This window comes from Microtus oregoni, unplaced genomic scaffold (assembly GCF_018167655.1).
Source record: "Microtus oregoni isolate MIOR12 unplaced genomic scaffold, Mior012 000066F_071, whole genome shotgun sequence".
Classification (NCBI taxonomy): domain Eukaryota; kingdom Metazoa; phylum Chordata; class Mammalia; order Rodentia; family Cricetidae; genus Microtus; species Microtus oregoni.
This window is the reverse complement of record NW_024543947.1, coordinates 1,502-24,572: the sequence shown is the minus strand read 5'-3', so window position 1 is coordinate 24,572 and position 23,071 is coordinate 1,502. Positions and strand designations below refer to the sequence as shown.

At 37.7% G+C, this 23,071-nt stretch overlaps 1 pseudogene; it reads left to right on the top strand.

Moving 5' to 3' along the window:
- The first annotated feature begins 1,086 nt into the window (after nucleotides 1-1,086).
- LOC121440205 lies at nucleotides 1,087-22,823 on the top strand (annotated as a pseudogene).
- The last annotated feature ends 248 nt before the right edge of the window (nucleotides 22,824-23,071 follow it).

Below are 23,071 nucleotides of genomic sequence, written 5' to 3'. Positions count from 1 at the left end.
ATTAGAAGCATATATTAAGGTCAATCAGTATGTTGAGAACCCACCTGAAATACAGTCTTACAAGAGATTGGGAGTAACAAAAAAAGTCCCATCATGAGTTTTATTTTAGAGAGAAGGGCACCATGTTATAAAAATTGTGTTTGTGCAAAGCCACCTATCTCCATATTAACACTGTTTTACTTGTATAGTTTTTCATGATTACTTAAGGAATTTAACACATTTAATCCTTTCAAAAACCTGTCTGGTGTAAAAGACAGAAGCATGATGTTCATTTTCTTCAGTTTAAGTAACTGAGGTCATTAGTAATCCATCCAAGACTGCAAGTTGAAATGGAATGGGCCTGTCAGGGTAATCAGACAGTTTGGCAAAGAAGAATCATGTTTCATTTTTTTTTCATTCACAAATAAAGATATTTTTCACATTGCTTAAGTTAAAAAATATCAAAAGTATTTGCAAATATAACAAAATAAGTGTGAAAGTGATTTTTAAATTCTTAAGAGATTTTTACATATTTGTTTGTAGCCACGAGAAAGAATCCAACTAACCAAGCAGTGGTGGCACACACCTTTAATCTCAGCAGTTGGGAGGCAGAGGCAGGCAAATCTCTGTGAGTTCAAGGCCAGCCTGTTTTATAGAGCAAGTTCCAGGGCAGGTTCCAAAGCTACACAGAGAAACCCTGTCTCAAAAAGAAAAAGAAAGAAAAAAGAATCCAACAGTTTTACTTATTTATTCTTTTGCTTGCTTGTTTCTTTGTTTATTGACAGTGAGCTCCTGGTAGAGCTGAACATTTCTTTGTCCCTGTGCCTTTGTGATTTTTTTTTTACTTGTAAAGTGGAATTTATAATAATTTGTGTCATTATTTTTTGAGAATCAAATATATTGCCACATAGGAAGCATTTAGAAGAGTTCTAGGCACACCATCTGTACTCTAAAAGTTTTACCTATATTAGTTTCCCTTCTTTGGCCATTCTCACTAAAAGCCACAGTTAAGAAGACACAGAAACAAGGTGTCAGGAAAGCCCCTGCTTGAAAATCTTCTGGTTTTCTCAGTAGCAATTGTTTTCTGTACCCATAGTTTTCTTCATCATGGATTGTCAAGAAAATGAGTACCAGGACCAATGGGGGCACTGTGTCACCTGCCAGCAGTGTGGCCCTGGACAGGAGCTCTCCAAGGTAAACTCTTCTGATCAGTGCTTTTTTTTTTTTTTGTACATCTAAGAAACCAGGAAGTGTGTGTGTGTGTGTGTGTCTGTCTGTCTGTCTGTCTGTCTGTCTTGTGAAAGAAATAAAGAAACAAATGTTTAAGAAAAAAATTAAGAAAGAACAATATTAGAAGTTCCATCCATTCTCGGCTCTTATTAGTTTCAGTTCAGTTAAGCATATACAATGAAATACAAATCGTATGCAATAGTAGTCAGTGTTCAATCACGAAGTGAGGCTAGCAGACTCAGAGGCCAGGGAGAGCTTAATGCAATACTATGATACCTCATAAAGAGATATGTACATATCAAGGTTCAGAATTTTTGCATTCGAGATATCTGTTAAACAAAGCAAAGTACATTTAATTAGGTTTAGAAACAAAATACCAGGTTTGGGGAATGTGGAAGAATCAAGAAAGCTAATGTGGCCTCTGTTCTGAAGGGTCTGCTTTACTAAGAAAACTGTCTGAGAAAGGATTCGGCAATAGGAAAACAAGGTGAAGCATAGAATGGTCCAATTAAAGGTAAATTTTTGAATAAAAAGAAAACGCAATGAAAACTGAGATCAAGGCAGGGACTCCTTAGTTTTTACTTACTTCACATCCCCTGTTGTTTCTTCAATTGGGGATGATATTAGAGTTTACTATAAAGGCTAGAAGAAGAAAGTCAGTAAAGTTTTCTGTATGCTCGTGCTTGTTTTTGCACATTTATTCATTCATCAATTACTTACCTCACATTTGCAAAGTGGCCAGTATGATTGTAGGTATCTCTCTCTCTCCCTCTGTCTCTGTCTCTCTCTGTCTGTCTCTGTCTCTCTCTGTCTCTGTCTCTCTCTGTGTCTCTCTCTGTCTCTCTCTCTCTCTCTCTCTCTCTCTCTCTCTCTCTCTCTCTCTCTCTCTCTCTCTCACACACACACACACACACACACACACACATTGAGGGCCCAGGAACAGAATTATGTTGATGTGATGCAGTGATGTGATTCAGAGTGGGAGCTGGGAAGAGCTCCCTGAGTAACTGCTTTCTGGGAATGACGTAGAGCTAATGCAGTCCCAAGTGAAGTACAAATTAGTATTGTTTCATGGATAAGAAGATTAACACGGCTGATTCATAAATAAAGAAAGGGGAAGGAAAATATAGGTCAGACAACTTGGGAACTTTGATGAGAAACATCTTTTTTTCTAAGGGCACTAAGAATCTTCTGGGGTTTTTAAGTAAATAGCATGTTCTATCGACTAAAAGAAATAAAAAAAATATCCTAATTCCTTCTTCCATTTATAAGTTAAAAAAATAAAAAGACTAAAGCCCAAGGCTATCAAAAGATAGTATTAACTCTAGTTTTAACATGTATTCTACAGAGGGATGCCCAAAGTGTTGTGGAGGAATTCCAAGGCCATGACAAGGCTACCACAGGATAGGTCATATTGGTTATTAGGACGAATCTAATGCAACAAATTTCTTGTCTTGACAAAAATATCTCTTTTAAGTACCACATCAGACTTCATGATAAATGGTTTATAAATGGTCCTCTCGTGTACATGGTTATTACCTTTAAAATCATCTGCATTGGCAAACCTGCACTTCTTTGAGGGAAAAAAGAGGTCTGTTAATCTGTCAAGCTGCTGTCATGAAATCCAGAAAAGGAAGACCATGATGAAAGTTCCGTTTGACTTAGTGCCTCTCTGACTGCCATTTACTTCCACACCACTTGAAAGTTCAGAAAAAAGCCACATATATGGCAATACTGCTTCTGGAAAACTTTTAACTATAAAGAATTTCTATTCATCTGGTCATCTGTACTTTGTAAAGAACTCTCTCAAGAACATTATTTTGTTTAGTTTTGTAACTGTCCTGCCAGGAAACTGTTGTGAACCTCATTTTACAGACTAGACAACCACAGTTCAGAGAGTGTGTGCAACTTGTTCAGTGACCGTGAATGCCGAAGAAATACATTTGGAGTCAGGTACGACTGGGTCCCGTCTTTCTTTCAAATTAAGTAGGATGCATTAAATTGAAAGTAACATTTTCCAGAAGAAGACATACCAATAACCTACAGGGCCATGAAACCATGCTCTACCTCACTAACCAGGGAAAGACTTTTCAAACAACACGATTTTGAAAAGAAATAATACTGAAGATTTTGCTTTTAATGCTGGTAAGGATGTAGAAAAAGAACTCTTCCACACGGTCGTAAGAATAAAGTCGTATTGTAAAATAGCTTAGATGTTTCTCAAAAAAAAAAATTAAAAATAGACATTTTTAGGGAAGTTGGCAGATTAGAGACCTCATGATGCAAGCCACTGAAAGAAAACAGGAGAGAACAGGGTCATCTTTATCCTTGCAAGAGACAGTAGCTCTAAATGGGCTTATTAAGCCAAGTGAGATCTCTGTGGGGAAGCAGACAAGAGTGGCTGTGAACTAGTGCCTAGCTGCACAAATTGGCTCTGGTGAGGTAATTGGAAACCACAGGGAAGCACTTTGCAGTACACACACTCAGCAGAGCTGCTGTAGCAGTTAGCTGAGAACCAAGGACTGGCTAGCAATTGGAGATGAGGCCTTGGAACTAAAGCTTTCCTTCTCACAGCAGGGTTCCAGTTGAGGTTAAGCGGGAATTGCAGGACCAAAGCTCATACCGCCTTCCCCTTTCTGAGTACCAGTACACTGTGGCAGAGCCTGAAGAAAGATCTGCCACAAAAACTGAGAGCTGGGTGGGTCCAGGGCCTGAAATGTGGTAGGGCAATTGACACACTCTCTTAAACCAAGTCTGTAGCTTTAGTCATTGGGAACCCATGGCAACAGATCCCAACCTGTCTTCTCCAGAACAATGCTGCCAAAGCACAGAGAGTACCAAGGAGGGAACTGAGAACTGCACGGCTCACCTCACTGCGGCTGTGCCAAAAGCTCAATCCAAAGTGATACTAGCTAACCTCTATGAGACAATGCGTACACAAAATCAGGCTTTACAGATGTCTACTGGAATACCAAACCGATCGCAATGCTCCCATTAGTGCAGGAAGGGAAGAAAATTTTCAAAATACATTCCAGGATAAAAGAAATCTTGACTGACATGATGTTTTTAATCCAAAGTGCTTTTATTATACATTCTTGCTACTGTTGAAAGTTTTGTGAATTTTAATTTTTCTTTTTCTCTTTTAATCTTAACTCTTGAATAAATGCTTCATAATGGTTGGGCTTTAGGTCATACACTGCTCATTTTGTATGATTGTTGTGTTTGCTTTTAAACCATTGTACTATTATGTACTTTGTGATAATCTTCCTACATACAAACAATGTATTTTCTCACTCGTTCCTACTTCTTCTGATATTTTGTCTTTCCTGCCCCCACTTCTTTTTCTTATTAACTCTAGATCTCCAAAAATTTTTTAAAAAGGTTTAAACTATAGAAACTAACAACATCCCAATGCTCTGTTCCCAAATATTTTTCCTCATCTTAATTTCCTTCCAATTAATTTAACAGGAATCCCAATCCTTATCTAGACCACATCCCTCCTACTTAGAATCTTGGTAATACTCTACTATTCACCATACTACCCATATATATTATTCCTCCAATAGTTACTGGAGTTAAAAGGATCATGCTTACTAACTGGCTAAAAGGACACTTTCATAAAATTTTATCCAGCAATGTGGCTGATTCTACAGATAATATTCAAGTATTACTGTAAATCCCCATCTCCAGCCTCCATCTTTGGAGGCCTTGCCCCTGTGCCCCTTGAACCTTACCCCTCTCCAAGGAGGGTCAAAGTAGCCGACCAAACCTTGACACCTCCCCTAAAAAAGTCAAGACCACTCCCCAAGGCTATTTAAACTGCTCCCCCAAAAATCAGCACGTGGTTTTCCCTCTTTCCCATGTAGTCGCATTGGCAGCTTTCTGGTTTCTCTTGGGACCACCCGAGAGTGCAGGAGTTCAATTAAGCCTGGATTTCTTTCAATTTGGTTTGTTTTGATTTGGCTTGATTGGGATCTTGTGTCGGCAGAGAGCTCGTGTTAGAAAATATTCCTAACATTTACCAGGCACAATGAGTACATGACAGGGGTATTAATTCTAAACTATGCATATAAATTATATCAATTGAATACTGATAACATTTTGACTGCAATAGAACAACTGATAAACCCAATCGATGAATAACTCAGATGCATAGATCTCAATGGAATGGAACAAGGAAGAGAACAAATCAAGGAAATATGACCTTCTCCCCTTGGAAAATATCATAGTACTGGTCCACAATGAGACTGAGTTAGATAAAATCCCAGAAAAAAATATATTAAAGGTGCTAGAAGGAGGAAATGGAAGAGAGGAAATAATGCAGTTATGCTTCAATTTTATTAAATATAAGAGAGTCAAAAACAGTATATTCAATAAAACCATTATAAAAAGCTTTCAAAATTTAAACTAAGAGGATGGCTATCCAGGCTCAGGAGGCATATCAATCACAAAATGGCAAGGAACTGAAAAGATCTTGAAAAAAACTTTCCTAAATCAGAGTAGTTAAAACTCTCTCTCTCTTTCTCTCTCTTTCTCTCTCTCTCTCTCTCTCTCTCTCTCTCTCTCTCTCTCTCTCCAGAGATAGATAGATAGATAGATAGATAGATAGACAGATAGATAGATAGATAGATATAGGTAGATATAGATATAAAACTGATGTATAAACTGATGACTTGACCTTTCCAAGCTATAGTTGAGGATGCGGTTTTATTGGAGCTATGAGGGAGAGCACATTTAGATGCATCTGGAAAAGTCCAGAGCAGGGAGAGAAAGTAGTACAATGAACATGGCCAGCATATTGAACCTGGCAATGAGAGGAAGGGTGGAGAGTAAGAGCAAGAAAGAAAGACAAAGAGTATGGGGAAAGGAAATCAAGAGAGTGTAAGAGAGAACTAAACTAAGATGTGTGTGTGTGTGTGTGTGTGTGTGTGTGTGTGAGAGAGAGAGAGAGAGAGAGAGAGAGAGAGAGAGAGAGAGAGAGAGAGAGAGAATAGCAAAAAATAGCAAAGCTATAAGAAGAAATGAGAAGCTGGGGAGAGGGAGGCCAGTGAGCTGTAGACAGTTAAAGTAAGGAGCCTGATGGACTGCCAGGAGGGACTGAAATATGGAACAGGTACTTGTGATACTCAGGAAGCCTCAGGCCAGAATGCCCTTTGGTATGCTCATAGGTATCACAAATAGGAATTTGTTCCTTCTGAAAGTGATAAGGAAATGGTTCCTTTGTTAGAGGGGAACTAGCTTCACAAGTTCCTGAGGAAGGCTGGCTTTTGTCTAACCATCAGAACTTTCACCTGGCAACTATATCCAGAAAAGTTATATTGAGGAGATAGCTCATTTAATAAAGTATTTGCTTTATACATGTGAGGACCAGAGTTTAGACCCCTTGCACCCATAAAAAAAAATCCATACCTGGCAACATGTACCTATAATTTTATTCTAAAGAAAAATAGCTAAAAGGATATTTTTTAAAATTTATTTATTTATTAAAGATTTCTGCCTCCTCCCTGTCACTGCCTCCCATTTCCCTCCCCCTCTCCCAATCAAGTCCCCCTCCATCGTCAGCCCAAAGAGCAATCAGGGTTCCCTGCCCTGTGGAAAGTCCAAGGACCACCCTCCTCCATCCAGGGCTAGTAAGGTTAGCATCCAAACTGCCTAGGCTCCCACATAGACAGTACGTGCAGTAGGATCAAAAACCCAGTGCCATTGTTCTTGAGTTCTCAGTAGTCCTCATTGTCCGCTATGTTCAGCGAGTCCGGTTTTATCCCAGGCTTTTTCAGACCCAGGCCAGCTGGCCTTGGTGAGTTCCCGACAGAACATCCCCATTGTCTCAGAGTGTGGGTGCACCCCTCGCGGTCCTGAGTTCCTTGCTCGTGCTCTCTCTCCTTCTGCTCCTGATTTGGACCTTGGGATCTTTATAGGTTGGTTGCAAGCTAGTCTGTTTGGATTTGTGAGCTCCAGACTCATTGAGAGGCTTTGTCTCAAAAAATTAGTTGAAGAAGATATGTGATTTGCATGTGATCTTGCATGCATGTATACACACAATCAGAGATTAAAAATAAATAATTTATTAATGTAACTTATGGCTTTGGAAGAACAAGTAAAGCCAAACCCTAAATCAATATAAAGAAAGAACCATTTTCCAGGAAGAAATTAAAAGAATGGAAAGAACAATCACAATAATAAAACAAAGCAGATAATTAATTAAACAAAGACTTGGTTCTTTGAAAAATAAAATCAAATTAATCCTTAACAAAACTTGTTAAGAGAAAAAGAAGGGAAACCTGTTATTCTTTTTTTTTAAGATAAGGTTAGGGGAGGCTGGTCCCACAAGGGACTGTGGAGTCACTGGAGCCTTTAGAGGGGCCAAGGCAAGTAGAAAACCATGGCCAGGGAGACAGGCAGATAAGCCATGCAGAGAGAGTTTGGGTATAGAGTTTATTTAGTGGGTTATGGAGGGGAAAGGGAAGGAGGAAAAGAGAGATAGGGAGGTGGGGAGAAGGGAGAGGGGGAAGAGAGAGAGAGGCAGCAGTCACCGCTTCAGAAGAGGGAGGGACAAAAAGAGAGAGAAGGCAGGCTGGAGGAGGCAGGAGATCCGCTTGCCTGGGTGGAAGGGGAGGAATGGTTGGGATTGAGTGGTGCTTGTATGTTAAAAGGTCTGGACACCCAGGTGACAGGCTAGCAGATCATAACAAAACTGAAATTGCCAAAATTGCAAGTGAAATGTCAGATTTTATAAAAGATATCAATGGCATTTAGGAAAAATCTTTTAAGACATTTTATAAAAATGTCTCCCACAAACTTAAGACATCTAAAAGAAATGAATGAATCACTAGACATGTGACTTACCAAAATTAAACCAAGATGAGGTAAACAACTTAATAAAATCAAAACTGAAGGATGTGATTGAAAGTACAACAATATTAATCTCACAATGAAAAAGGTTTAGGATGAGGAAGATTTACTGGTCAATCCTGACAATCCTTCAAGAAAGAATCAATGCCAGTATTTCTTAACTTCATAAAAGAAAAAGATAAAAAAATTTACAAAGTTACTTCTATGAATTTAGTATTACCTGATACTTAAACTAAGCAAACAAAACAAAATAAAATGCTGAAAGATAATTATAGACTAGTTTCCATGATAAACAGATAAAGCATTTTTCAATAGCATACATGTCTTAGTTGCTTTTCTATTGCTATAATAAAATGCCACAACCAACAAAACTTATGAAAAACTATTTAATTAGGCTTGCTGTTTCAAAGGCATGGTACCAGAAACAGCTGAGAGCTCACATCTTAAACTCCTGAGTGGGAAGAAGAGAGAGCACTGGGGATAATAAGAGGAAGGGTGAACCTCCAAGTATTCATGATCACATCGTTTTTATTCTAGAGATTTGGAAATGGTCAAGCATGTTTAAATCAATAAACATAATTTATGTAATAAATAGACTTAAAGATAGAAATTGCATAATTATTTAAATTGATTTATAAATGCTTTTGACAAATACAACATCCCTTCATGATAAAAGGAACGAAGAGGTTAGGAATCAAAAGAAAATATCTCCTTTTAAAGGCTACATACAACAAAGCTACAAACAACAACAAACTAAATTAAAAAAATTCCAGGCATTTCCACTAAGATTAGGAGCAAAGTAAGACTGAAGTGTCTCTCCACTCATACTCAGTGCTGGAAGAAGAAGACTTGAGAAGACAGTGTGCTGGTCAGTTTTATGTGAACTTGACATGAGTTAGAGTCATTTTAGAAGAAGGAACCACAAATGAGAAAATGCTCCCACAGAATTAGCTTTTGGGCAAGCTAGCAGTTCATTTTCTTGACTGATGATTGATGTGGGAAGCTTGAGTTCACTCTGGGAGATGTCACCCCTGGGTTGATACTACCAGGCACTATTAAAAAGCAGGTTAGGCAAGCCCCAAGGAGAGAACCAGCAGGCAGCATGCTTCAGTTTCTGCTTCCTGGTTCCTCCCCTGACTTCCTTGAACTATGATGTGGGACTCTAAGCTTGAAAGAAAGTCTTTCTTCCCCAAGTTGCTTTTGGTCATAGTGTTTTATCACAGTAATAAAAATCTAACTATTTTTAGAAAGTTAGACAGATAGAAAGACCATCAGTTCTCATGAATTAGAAAATAATATTCTGCAAACGACTCCACTGCCAAAACCAAAACTACATAGTCAATAGAATCCCTTTTGAATCTTGATGCCATTCTTCGCAGAAATAGAAATAAATAAATAAATCTATGAGGTAACACTAAAGACCCTGGATAGTGCCATCAATTCTGGAAAAAAAAAAAGAGCGAAGAAAGGCATATACCCACCCATTATTTAAGTTGTACTCCAGAAACATAGCAATAAAAATAGCACTATATTGGCAAAAAGAGTTCATTTCTATGGATCAGTGTAACAGAACATAGGACCACAAAGGGCATGAAGCAGAAACAAAGCCAAAAGAGCTTTCCATCTACTAGGAAATAAATATTTCCCCATGTTTCCAAGTAGACTTTTCTTTATATATTATGATATGTAACTGGTCAATGCCTATCTATATACCAGGTAGGTTGACTGGGAAATTTGCATTTGGCAAAAAAGAGTAATATCACGATTGACTAAAGAAATTGAGAAATCAGTTTTAGCATGGTCATCATAGTATCTAGAATGAAATCAGCTATTGATTACTAAAGAATGCCCATGGTGTTTTGATAAGTAGCTAATGACAACATTTCTGTTCAGTTACCTTTATTTAATTTTATGTTTCACTCATGAATTATAAATAAATATCACTGAAAACAAACTATTGCAGAAAATTAACAGTACTTCCTCAGGATATTTTTCTAGAAGTATAATTTGTAAACTAAATATAATTTTAATATTCTTGAAATATATGAACAGATACCACTTTTGAATATTTTTTACTAATTTCCATTACAATTGCATGAATTTTCAATAATGCATAAAGCTTACATGTCCCAGAAGTCAAACCCAAAAAATGAATAATGCATATTTCTATCATCTGTTAATTTTATGCTTTCTTCTGTAATGTTAAATTACTAATTTATGAAACTTTATGAGAGTTTTTGTTACTTTTTAAATATTTGATAGAGAAATATACTAACCTGTAAACTGTTTCTTAGTGCAATATTTACTGTTTGAATTCTAGTCATGTAAGGTACTTAAGTAGACCAACATTGACAAAAAATATTTTTAGTCATTTGTAAATTAAACAAATACATTAAAATCAGAAAATATTTCAATTTATTTGTATTTCATTATTTTATATGTGCTTTTTCATATATTTTGTCTTTTTCATGTTAATTTGTTAATATAGTAATAGATTCTTAAAGTTAAAATGATGTATATTTGCAGATAAACCAAACCATTCTTGATTATGATTGTTAGCTAATTGTTCTCATATGTTACAAACAACTTTTGAAAAGAAATAACTCTACCTACTCCATGATGAGGATCAAAATTTTGTGTCAGCATCATCAAAGCATGTTAAAATTAAGATAAATGTTTCATGGTTATAAAACTGATTAGCAGCAAAAGCATTTAGGAATCTGAATCATTTAAAAACAAAATTCCCTTTGCCTCTTACCTATGAAAGATGATTCTCAACAAGAGTTTTAAATGATAATTTGCATCTTTTTAATTCTTAGGAAATGATTCATTCATCAGTGGAAGAAATGGCTACTGGGGGTAATTTGATAGCATCTGATTTTATCTACAATGCTCATTTCTGCCTTTTAATTGCTTTGCTTAGATGATTTAAATTTAAGATTATCACTGATTGGCATTTTAGAGCTTAAGGCTACCATTTTAGTTTTGTGCTCTCCATTCCTATTCCTTTCGTTGTCTTTTCTTGCCTTCCTGCTGGTTACATAAAAGTATCTTTTAGGATTCCATCTTGATTTATTTGTGCCATTTTTATTGTATTTCTTTGTATTATTTACTTAGCCTTTCGAAGTACTAAAATACACACATGTAATTTTCAGGGTCTGCTGGTTTCAACTCTTTTTCAATTATGAATGTGGAAACATCACTTCCACTTAAGTGTCCACCATGACCATAGAAACTTTTATAAAAGACAGTGTTTTGTTGAGGCTTGCTTGTGTTTCAGAAATTTAGTTCAGCATTAGCATGGCAGGAAGCACAGCAGAATGCAGCTGATATGGCACTAGGAAAGGAACTTTAGAGTTCTATGCAGGCAGCAGGAAGAGAGAGAAAGACCTTGGAACTGGTTTGGGGTTTTGAAACCTCAAATCCCACTTACTCAGTGATGCAGTTTCTTTCACAAGGCCACATCTTCTCCAATAAGACAACACCTCTTATGCCTATTCAAATAGTGCCACTGTCTGACGACTAAACATTCAAATAAATGAGTCTATGGGCCTTTCTTATGCATACACCACACCCGCTATATATAATTGTTAATTGGTATCAGACATGATATTTTAGTATAATCACCAAACAGGATTTATAAAAGTTATGAAGAGAAAGGTTTTTTAAAAAACTATTTTTTTTTTAGTTTTTCAAATTAAAACCTGATTGCATCATTTTCTTCCTTCCTTTTCGTCCCTATTACCATTACTTAATAATTCCTCCTTGATACTGGTATCCTCTTCTTTGGGGAAAACTATTTCTCCCTCTCTGGGCATTCTTTAGTTGTTTGTGTATGGTTGAGGCCTCCTGGCTTTTCCCATTCACTTTAACATGTCTATGTTGTCCTTGTTCTGCTCATGTTTAGGCATTCACATTGGTTAAGACTACAGGTGTATTTCTGACATTACGAGAAATCAGTCTCATAGCAAACTTCTTTTTTTTTTTTTTTGGTTTATTTTATTTTTTTTAGTTGTTGCAAAAAAAAATTTCCCATTTCCCTCCCCCTCCTTGCACACATCGCCCCCTCCCCCTACTCCCCTCCCCCTCTCCCCCCTCCCCCCCCCACTCCATTCCCCCTTCCTCTCGAGAAAGAAGAGCAGTCCAGATTCCCTGCCCTGCAGGAAGTCCAAGGTTCTCCCACTTCTATCCAGGACCAGGAAGGTGAGCATCCAAACAGGCTAGGCTCCCACAAAGCCAGTTCATGTATTAGGATCGAAACCTAGTGCCATTGTCCTTGGCTTCTCATCAGCCTTCATTGTCCGTCACGCTCAGAAAGTCCGGTTTCATCCCATGCTTATTCAGTCCCAGTCCCGCTGGCCTTGGTGAGCTCCCAATAGATCAGTTCAACTGTCACAGTGGGTGGGTGCACCCCTCGTGGTCCTGACTTCCTTGCTCATGTTCTCCCTCCTTCTGCTCCTCATTTGGATCTTAAGAGCTCAGTCCGGTGCTCCAATTTGGGTCTCTGTCTCTGTCTCGATCCATCGCCAGATGAAGGTTCTAAGGTGATATGCAAGATATTCATCAGTATGGCTATAGGATAGGGTTATTTCAGGTTCCCTCTCCTCAGTTGCTCAAGGTACTAGCTGGGGACATCTCCCTGGACACCTGTGATTCCCTCTAGAGTCCAGTCTCTTGCCAACCCTAAGATGGCTCCCTTAATTAGGCTATATATTTTTCTGCTCCCGTGTCCACCCTTCCTTTATCCCAGCCATCCCATTCCCCCAAGCTCCCCCCATTCTCCCCTTCTCAACGTTTCTCACCCCATTTCCCCTTAGCTCCATGCCACCTCATCCCCAAGTTCCCAGGTTTTGCCCTGTAATCTTGTCTACTTCCCATATCTAGGCGGATGACTATATGTTTTTCTTTGGGTTCACCTTCTTATTTAGCTTTTCTAGGATCACAACTTATATGCTCAATGTCCTTTATTTATGGCTAGAAATCAATTATGAGTGAGTACATCCCATGTTCATCTTTTTGGGACTGGGATACCTCACTCAGGATAGTGTTTTCTATTTCCATCCATTTGCATGCAAAATTCACGAAGTCATTGTTTTTTACCGCTGAATAGTACTCTAATATGTATATATTCCACACTTTCTTCATCCATTCGTCTATTGAAGGCCATCTAGGTTGTTTCCAGGTTCTGGCTATTACAAATAATGCTGCTATGAACATAGTTGAACAAATGCTTTTGTCATATGATAGGGCATTTCTTGGGTATATTCCCAAGAGTGGTATTACTGGATCTTGGGGTAGGTTGATCCCAAATTTCATGAGAAATCGCCACACTGATTTCCAAAGTGGTTGCACAAGTTTGCATTCCCACCAGCAATGGATGAGTGTACCCCTTACTCCACAACCTCTCCAGCAAAGGCTATCATTGGTGTTTTTGATTTTAGCCATTCTGACAGGTGTAAGATGTTATCTCAAAATTGTTTTAATTTGCATTTCCCTGATCACCAAGGAGGATGAGCATGACCTTAAGTGTCTTTTGGCCATTTGAATTTCTCATAGCAAACTTCTTTATCCATAATATTCCATGAGTTTTAGATATAGAAGTTGTTTTGTAGGTGTTTCCATTGAGGCTGGGAACTACGACTCTGCATTATTATTTATGATCTCCTTTTGCAAAGATAAGTTTCCTTGATAAGAGGTTAGGACTACACTTATCTGTGGGTGTAAAGACAAATATTTAGAATGTGATTGAAGATATTGGTGGTTTAGTTAAGTGGCGGTTATAACTTCTTCAAGATCTCTGACTTCACTAGCACTAGGCGGTTGACAAGGTATCCTGTACCAGGCGTGATGTCCCTCTTGTTGAGGCAGTCTTAAATGAAATTAAAAAGCTCTTGGTTACCAGCAAGGTATATAAGCCATTGCTGTACCTGTTAGGTTTATTGTGTCATAGAAGTCACTGTTGTGTTTCATAGGTGTCATAACTGGGTTATGTTAGTTGTGTTCTTCCTTTGGAAGCTCTGGATGGCTCCATGATCTCTTCTGGAAACATGAAAGCTACTCCTCATTGAGGATACAGTCAAGTTAGTTCCAGCACAGGGGCATCTGAGCCCTGTGCCTAAAGTGCATACTGTCTTTAGCAACAGGGACTTACCTTCTACGTTTGAGGGCAATCAATGTCAACAGCAAAAGGCTGTTTTAGGAGTCTCTTGGACAACCCTGACCAAAAATTCAAAAAAAGGTTTCTTATGCCTGGTGTTGCGGGTTTTGTGTTAGGTTGCTTTTGGCTCTTGGAAAGAACATTGCCAACTGAGAGCATATGTTGATGTATTTTTATGTTAAATAAAAAGAAATTTTTATTTAACGTATGTACATATATTTATGCATAGAGTTACGTTTAATAAGATTTTTTGGTAAATAGTTAATAGTGTGATTCCTTGTGACTTTTTAAGACATGTTTACTGTTATTTTATCCTCATCCCCATTTCTTCTATATTTACCTCCTCCCTTCCATAATTATAGCCTCTTTGTCCCATTTCCCTGATCAGATCATTAATACCCGGCTTCTCCCTGCTTTTCTTATCTCAAGCCTATTTTTTTTTTATTGAGAAAAGGAGAAAAAAAAACAAGTTTCCATCTCCTCCCAGCCTCCCATTTACAGTGACAGTGTCCTTTGCTTTACAGAAGCTTCTCAGTTTTAGTGGGTCCCATTTAGTCAATGTTGCCCTTAATGTCTGTGCTTCTGGCGTTATACATAGGAAGCGATCTCCTGTGCCCATCTCCTGTAGGGTATTTCCCACTTTCTCTTCTATCCTTTTCAGTGTGTTCGGGCTGATATTGAGGTCTTTAATCCATTTGGACTTGAGTTTTGTGCACGGTGAAAGATGTGGGTCTATTTTCATTCTTCTACAGGTTGACATCCAGTTGTGCCAGCACCATTTGTTGAAGATGCTTTCTTTCTTCCATTGTATACTTTTAGCTCCTTTATCAAAAATGAGGTGTTCATAGGTTTGTGGGTTAAAATCCGGGTCTTCTATACGATTCCATTGGTCGACTTCTCTGTTTTTATGCCAGTACCACACTGTTTTCATTACTGTAGCTCTGTAATAGAGTTTGAAGTCAGGGATGGTAATGCCTCCAGAAGATCCTTTATTGTATAGGATTGTTTTGGCTATCCTGGGTTTTTTGTTTTTCCATATAAAGTTGATTATTGTCCTCTCCAGATCTGTGAAGAATTTTGATGGGATCTTGATGGGGATTGCATTGAATCTATAAATTACCTTAGGTAGAATTGCCATTTTTACTATGTTGATCCTCCCAATCCAAGAGCAAGGGAGATCCATCCATTTTTTGGTATCCTCTTCAATTTCTTTCTTCAATGCCTTAAAGTTCTTGTCAAATAGATCTTTCACTTCCTTGGTTAGATTTACCCCAAGATATTTTATGCTGTTTGTGGCTATCGTGTGGATGGTGAAGCTTCTCTGATTTCCCTCTCTGCTTCCATATCCTTTGTGTATAAGAGGGCGACTGATTTTTTGGAGTTGATCTTGTATCCTGCCACATTACTAAAGCTGTTTATCAGCTGTAAAAGTTCTTTGGTGGAGTTTTGGGGGTCGCTTAAGTACACTATCATATCATCTGCGAATAACGAAAGTTTAACTTCTTCCTTTCCAATTCGAATCCCCTTGATCCCATTATGTTGTCTTATTGCTATTGCTAGAACTTGAAGCACTATATTGAAGAGGGGGGGGGGGTGGAATCCAGGAGCGCGCAGGAAGCCTGGCGCCAGAGCTGAAGGTGCCCAGCTCCCTTACAGGGGACCCTGAGGCCTGCCCGGTAGGCAGGCACTCACCACTCTGGGTGGGTCGCCTTAGTTTAGGAGCTTAAAACTGTACTTGAGCACTGGTCCTAGCATACAGCAGGGGAGGGTTGGGGAGGGGTGCTGGGGTTGCTGGGTCGTGCCTCAAGCCTATTTTTTGAATGGTTTATTTGTGAATTGTTTTTGCTTTTGTCTGTTTGTTTTTTGAGTTCTTTACATTTTTTTATGTTAATCCTCTGCCAGATGCAGAGCTGGCAAAGATTCTCTCTCATCCTGTGGGGGTACTCTTCATGTGATCATTTCTTTAGCTAAACAGAAACTATTTAGTTTTATGAGATTCTACTTTATAATTTTGTGAAGTCAGTTGTTGACCTCAATTTCTGGGCAATTGGAATCCTATTTGGAAAGTCCATTCCTACACTCATTTCACATAATATACTTCATATATTTTTTCTCTCGACATTTGAGTTTTCACATTAATTCTTTGTTGTATTTGGAGTTAGATTTTGTGAAAGACGAGAGACACAGGTCTCAGATCTTTCTTCTACATGGGCACATAATATTTTCCTTACACCATTTGTTGAAGATGCTGTCTTTTCTCCAGTGTATGTTTTGGACATTTCTTTAGAATGTTAGATGGATGTGGTTATGCACTCTCAGGTTGGATCTTCAGGGTATTTTTCCCCAATTGTCATCATGTCCAATTTTGTGTCATTACCATATTGTTTTCACTACCGGACTGTAATAACCTATTTGTATGTGTATTTGTTTGAACTTATTCTATTCTAATTGATAGTCATATCTGGTTATTCTTTTTCTATATTTGTGAAAATTTCAGCCTTTGTTTCTTTGGTTGTTTTTTGACACAAATAATTTTGATTTTCCTTTCATATGTTGCTTGATTATAACCCCAAAGTTCTCCAGTTATTGTCTTCTTTTTGCCTATGCTAGTCTAATTTTCCTGCTGTTTGAACTGCATTCATTCTATTGTTTTATCTTCAGGTTCAGCGATTTTTCTAATTTCCTGTAATTAGCGCGCCCAGTGAATTTTGTTTATCTATTTAGTTATTTTTATAACTTCAATTTGGCTCTTTAAAAAATAATTTCTTTGAGCTGAATATTGTTAGTTCCAGCTCTCATGCCAGCATTCAGAAGACAGGAACAAAACAACTTCAAGCTTAAAGTCAGCTTGAGCACTTTGTCAAAAAACAAACTTGCCAATAAAAAAGTCATTTATTTGCTGTGGTGTTTTAATTTTCTCTCATATTTAAATGTAATTTGTAATTGCTTGTCAAAACAGTTTTTATGGGTGCTTTAAAATCCTTGTTAAGCAATTCCAATAATTGATTCATTTAACTGGTAGTGCCTGTTGATTGCCTTGTTTTCATTAATCTGATTTTCTTGATTCTTGTTATCAAAGATGTTTATAATATCTGATTATTTTTTCCAGGAGACTCAGAGTCTTACTAAAATCTTCCATTTTATCAGGCAGTTGTCTGTGTTAACATACATGCCTTCTTTGTAGATGTCAGTTTGAAAGACTAATTTTCTATATCCTGGGAACATACATTATTGCGTCTATATTCTTTTGGGAGGTACTACTGGGTCTTGCATTACTCTGCTAGACTACCTGATGATTGCAATGATGTCTTCTTAGAATTTTCTCTATTTGTCTCATATTCTCATATTCAGGAATCTCATAAAATCTTTTAACCGAAAGCCATAATATATATGCAAAGACCTGTAGGGTAAAGAGAAAGCAAAAATATATAAATAAAGTAAAAATGAAAGTAAAAAATAAGATAAACTTTTAAAAAGGGAAAACCCTGACCTGGCATTATGAAATGAGAAATGTCCAAGGATACCATTGAGTTCATTTTTTATCAGCCATCTACTGCTGGGGGTACAGGCTACCCTTAAGAGTTGTTTGTTTCTCCAGTGACACTCACTTGGAGAAAACTAAATTTTCATTTGTAAGTGGCTATCAAATGAAAACAGTTTCTGAAATAGGTAGGAATGGGTACATTTGTCCCCTTCTCTTTTCAACTCAAGGGTAATATCTGGGCGGACTCATGTAGGACTTGTGTATGCTGCCTTAGTCTCTGTAAGTTCATGAGTGCTTTTGATCATGTTGATTTAGAGGGCCTTGTTTTCTTCATGTCCTCCATCCCCTCTGGCTCTTACACTCTTTCCAACTCCTCTTCTTCAGGGTTCCCCGATCCCTGAGAGGAAGGATTTGATGGAGGCATCCCATTTAAGGATGAGGGTTCCAAAATCACTGTCTGAGTAATGTTTGGCTTTAGGTTTCTATATTTTTCCCATCTGCTGCAGCTGCACAAAGAAGCTTCTCTGATGATAACTGAAGAAGACACTGATCTATGAGTATAGAAATTGTCATTAGGAGTCGTTTTATTGCTACTCCTTTATTTAGGACAGCAGTATTTGGTCTTATCCTAGGTCACTGAGATATCTAGTCTCAGGCTTTTGGTCCCGCAAGCAGTGTTGGATATGGCTTCTCTCTCATGGAGTAGACCTTATATCAAATCAGTTATGATTGGTTACTCCCACAAGCTTTCTGCCACCATGGTCCTAGCATGTTTTGTAGGCAGGTGACCATTGTAGATCAAAGAGTTTATTCTTGGGTTAGTGTTTATGCTTCTCGTTTGTTTGTGTGCAGAGTACCATCTGGTACCAAGAACACTAGTCCGCATAGGTGAAGCATCTAGGTAGGCAACTACTTGAATTCTCTGTCTTTAGTGAGTTGCGTAGGTTGTTGTCTTCAAAAATGGACACTTGAGGTCAGTTTGTGTAGAGTAACCTATACTCTTTGCAACAACCCGAGTTATTTGGGCATTCCCATGGGACCACATTGGCCAACAACTCAATTAGATATAACCCATTGCTTGGACTGATGGCGTCCACATTTTTGATAAGAAATGTCCAGTTGGGGTTCTGTCTCCCCCATTATTTGACAAATTCATTTAGAGTGCCTTCATATATGTGCATACTTTTGGAAATGTCTACTGCATCAAGTTTCCATACTAGTCCTAAAATGACCCTTAATTTTAGTTTTTTTCCGTATATTCCCTCTCTCATCTCCCTTTTTCCTCCCCCAGCCTACTTGATCATCCTATTCCAGTATTCCCACCTGTCCATAACTATCTATTCTAGTTCTTTTCTCTAGAGATGTCTATTCATCCCCTCTTTGGATTGTAACTTTATTATAATTGACTTAACTATTGGCATCAACATATAATGCATGCCATATTTGTCTTTTCTAGGGCCGATATTTTTTTCTGGTTCTATCCATTTACCTACTGATTCATTTTGTAACAGGAAAATAATGTTCCATTTATTCATCTGCTAAAGGACATCTAGGCTGTTTCTAATTTCTGGCTATTATTAATAGAACAGCAATGGGCACTGTTGAGCAAGTGTCTCTGTAGTATGATATAGCATCCTTTGGGTATATGTCCAAGAGTTGTATGGCGAGATCTTGAGGTAGACTGATTCCCGTATTTTTAAGGAACCACTAGACTGATTTCCAGAGAAGGAGAGCTAGAATAATCTTTACAGTATGTCTATTACAATCTCTTCAAGTTCTCAGTTATCTTATGCGCAGAAAAAATAGGTTGGGAATAATATTAATAGCATCATTGCATTGATACCTAACTTGAAGTAAAAGCCAGAATAAATCACTTATCCAGTGAATATTAAAACATTTTTATTATACAAGAGTAAGATGTAATTTTTCATCATTATCCAGCATTTACTAATATGTGTTTTACCTGTGAAAGTTAATCAAAAAGATAGGTACTATCTTTTATGTCAGATATTTGCTAGTACCCGTCTTTTGACATACTGTAAAATTGTGCTTTCTTGTACTTTTTATACTTAATAATGATCAGTTGATTTGTGTGTCCTGTGCTGTATGATAAAAGCAAAGTGTATTATTTCTGAGGACAAAATGTTCTCTTTTACCCGATGCTTCAGTCATGGTAGCACAAAAATGAAACCTTTCATGTATGCTCCATTGTGGCTAATGCAGGTCAGAACCCTCATTAAATCTCTAATAGACCGAGGGTGAGTAAGCCTAGTCTACAGAGCAAGTTCCAGGACAGCCAAGAATAGCTATGGCTACACAGAAAAACCCTGGCTCAAACAAACAAACACAAGAGAAATAACCTTTTGTTTTCACATAGCTAAAGTTTTCAGGTTCTTTTCCATAGTGTGATCTTGTTTGTTTTAATTGATGCACTTGGCTTTACTTCATTTTATATCACTATGCTGGTTATTTCCATTTCAATTTTCCATGTTGGTTACAACCTAGAAAATTGGTTCAGTGACCACTTAATATGGAGGGAACTTGTAGTTTGAAAAATATTGCTTTATACTATATTCATTTGAGTCCTAGCAGATACCCTCTTAGAGCTTTTCTTAATACTCCTATATTTCAGGATTGTGGTTATGGAGAAGGTGGAGATGCATACTGCACAGCCTGCCCTCCCCGAAAATATAAAAGCACATGGGGGCATCACAGGTGTCAGACTTGCATCACCTGCGCTGTCATCAATCGGGTCCAGAAAGCCAACTGCACGAATACCTCTAATGCTATCTGCGGAGACTGTATGCCCAGGTATGCCATTAAATGATATCAGTCTTTCTGGAACTTTTTAAAGCTATTTGATGTCGCTTATCATCCTACCACTTAGACCCTAGTAGAAGTATTCTAACTACCCATGTCATGATCTATTTAAGCTCTATGAATGGGAAGCCATATATTCCTAACTATATCCCTATATATAAAATACCTGGCAAATTATCAAACACAGATGAGTGCTTAAAAGCTTTCTAATCTCTCTGATAGTCTAAAATTTAAAGTAAAAATGTTGCTAGACAGATTGCACAGAAATCATGAAGAAGTTGGTCTCATGACTGTTAACTCCCCTTTTGGCTATAGAATGTGATGGCTTAAGAAAATGGTGCACTGAATCACACATGTCAGAGATCCCACAAGGGTAGGTACTGCGTCCCATGCAGGAAACATGAGGGAAAGACTCTTAGATATTCCCCACAACCTCAAGAAGGACTGTTACAAGTCAATTGCTCGTTTCATCCCTCCACATTCCTTTCTGCTCTGATCACAGGTTCTACCGAAAGACGCGCATCGGGGGCCTGCAGGACCAAGAATGCATCCCGTGTACAAAGCAGACTCCTTCTTCTGAGGTTCAGTGTGTGTATCTATTTTTCTCTGCTGTCTTCCCCCCAAACCTCTGTGTGTCAATGAAGTCAATAGACTTCTTTATTCCTGTAGAAGGAAAATACTCCTTAGTACTCCTTCTATTGCATTGTTGGTAAAGGCAGTCGCCCATGACTAAACCTCAACTTTGCAGCATTCAAACTGATTAAACATCATTTATTTCCCTTGTTTTGAAAATTGAATCTAAATGAGGAAATATTTTTATTCATGCTTTGTGAGCTACTTGGCTGGGTTTGGTGGCATAATGAATGTTATAATGTACTTTACATATAATAGCATTTCTACACTTATTAATTGCGATTATAGTCAATATTGCTATTAGAGTCGATACACATGGTATAAGGAAGTCCTTAGGTTTTAGACCACATTAATATCTGAAAAAATAACTAGAATATCGTCTATATCCATGTCACTTGTCATTTACTTGTTTGTCTGACTTCTATAATTTTTGTCTGTCTTCTAATATAGTCTTTAAAGTATTGGGTGTATCTCTAACAATCCCTAAAAATCATGATAAATAAAACAGAATTTGCTAAATACACATAAGTATAGAAATATAAAGTCCTAAATTAGCTGAGATTCCTAGATAATAAATCTTATTTTTTAAATATTTCCTTCAGCGTTTTAAAAGAACAGATATAATAACCCTTCCCCTTTCGATCCTTTCTGAGTCCTCTTCATTCCTTCCCTCCACAGAAACAACCACTGTCGTGAAATTTTAAGCAGCTTTTTACCAGACTATCCTATGGCAATTAACAAATCCAATGTTTCCTTTCATAAGGCCAAAGCCTTCTTGTATCATGTGCCTATGATTGCTAGACTAGGTAGTGCCCAGTTCCTTGTCACAGAATGAAATGATTGAGATGTATCAGCTCTTTACTGACTCAGTCTAGAAATGCCATTGCATTGTTTACACTCAAGGTGCATTGGCTACAAGTATGTTGATGTTTTTGCTGTAAGGGTGTAAAGAACATGAAGAGTGTGTTGTTAATTCATGGGCATATTCCTCTGCTACCTTCTCCACTACTGTTTAAATATTTTTATTACATTCTGTATATTCATATTCTTAGACAATAGTGCTAGTATTTTGTATTTTACAACATTTTTCTATAAAGGTCATCAAGCTATTCTTCACTTCGTTTTTCTCTCCACTGGGTTATTTATATTAACCAACAAAAGGTCTTTTATGACGTCTTAGGGGCTAAATCACGACTTGCTGATCTAGTATTTACTGATGAGCATTTTAATTTGTTTCTATTTTTTTAGGTTCTATTACTAAACATAGCATGAATGAACCACAACAGCAGTGTCTTTTGGTTAGTCATGCTAATTTATATCGTGCCTGCAGCATATGAGTTTTGCTTTTTCATTATGATCTTACTAATTTCAGATAAGAACATAGCAGTCCTGATAGAGATGACCTAAAGGAGATGTAGCCTAAGGATCTTTAGGGCCCTTTTCCGACTCTTAACTGCCCACATTGACAGACTCTCCTATTCTTTTGTTGTGGTTCCACAGGTACCTTCCAGTTGAGTTTAGTGAAGGTAGATGCACACGCTGTTCCCGGTAAGGAAGGCCACGCTTGTCGCACTGGTGGGGCAGTCTGCTGGTAGTGTTTGCACTTGCCTTCCTTGGGCTCTTCTTCCTCTACTGGCAAGCAGCTCTTTAATAGACATTGTCAATGTGGTAAGTGTGTCTGCTTAACATTTCCCATGAAACAAAATTAAGACACAATTTTTGGTAAAAGAGGAAGATTTTTGAGATTATAAGTCAAGGTGCCCTTCCCTATCACATTAGAAAATCCCAGGCATCATGCTCTGTCATCATGTGGGAACTATCTGGCATAGCATCAAAAAATATGGAACATCAAAAGGGCTAGAGTTTACCTGGAAGTTTAGTAGACCAGTTTATTAGGCTTTAAGGGTTCGTGGAGA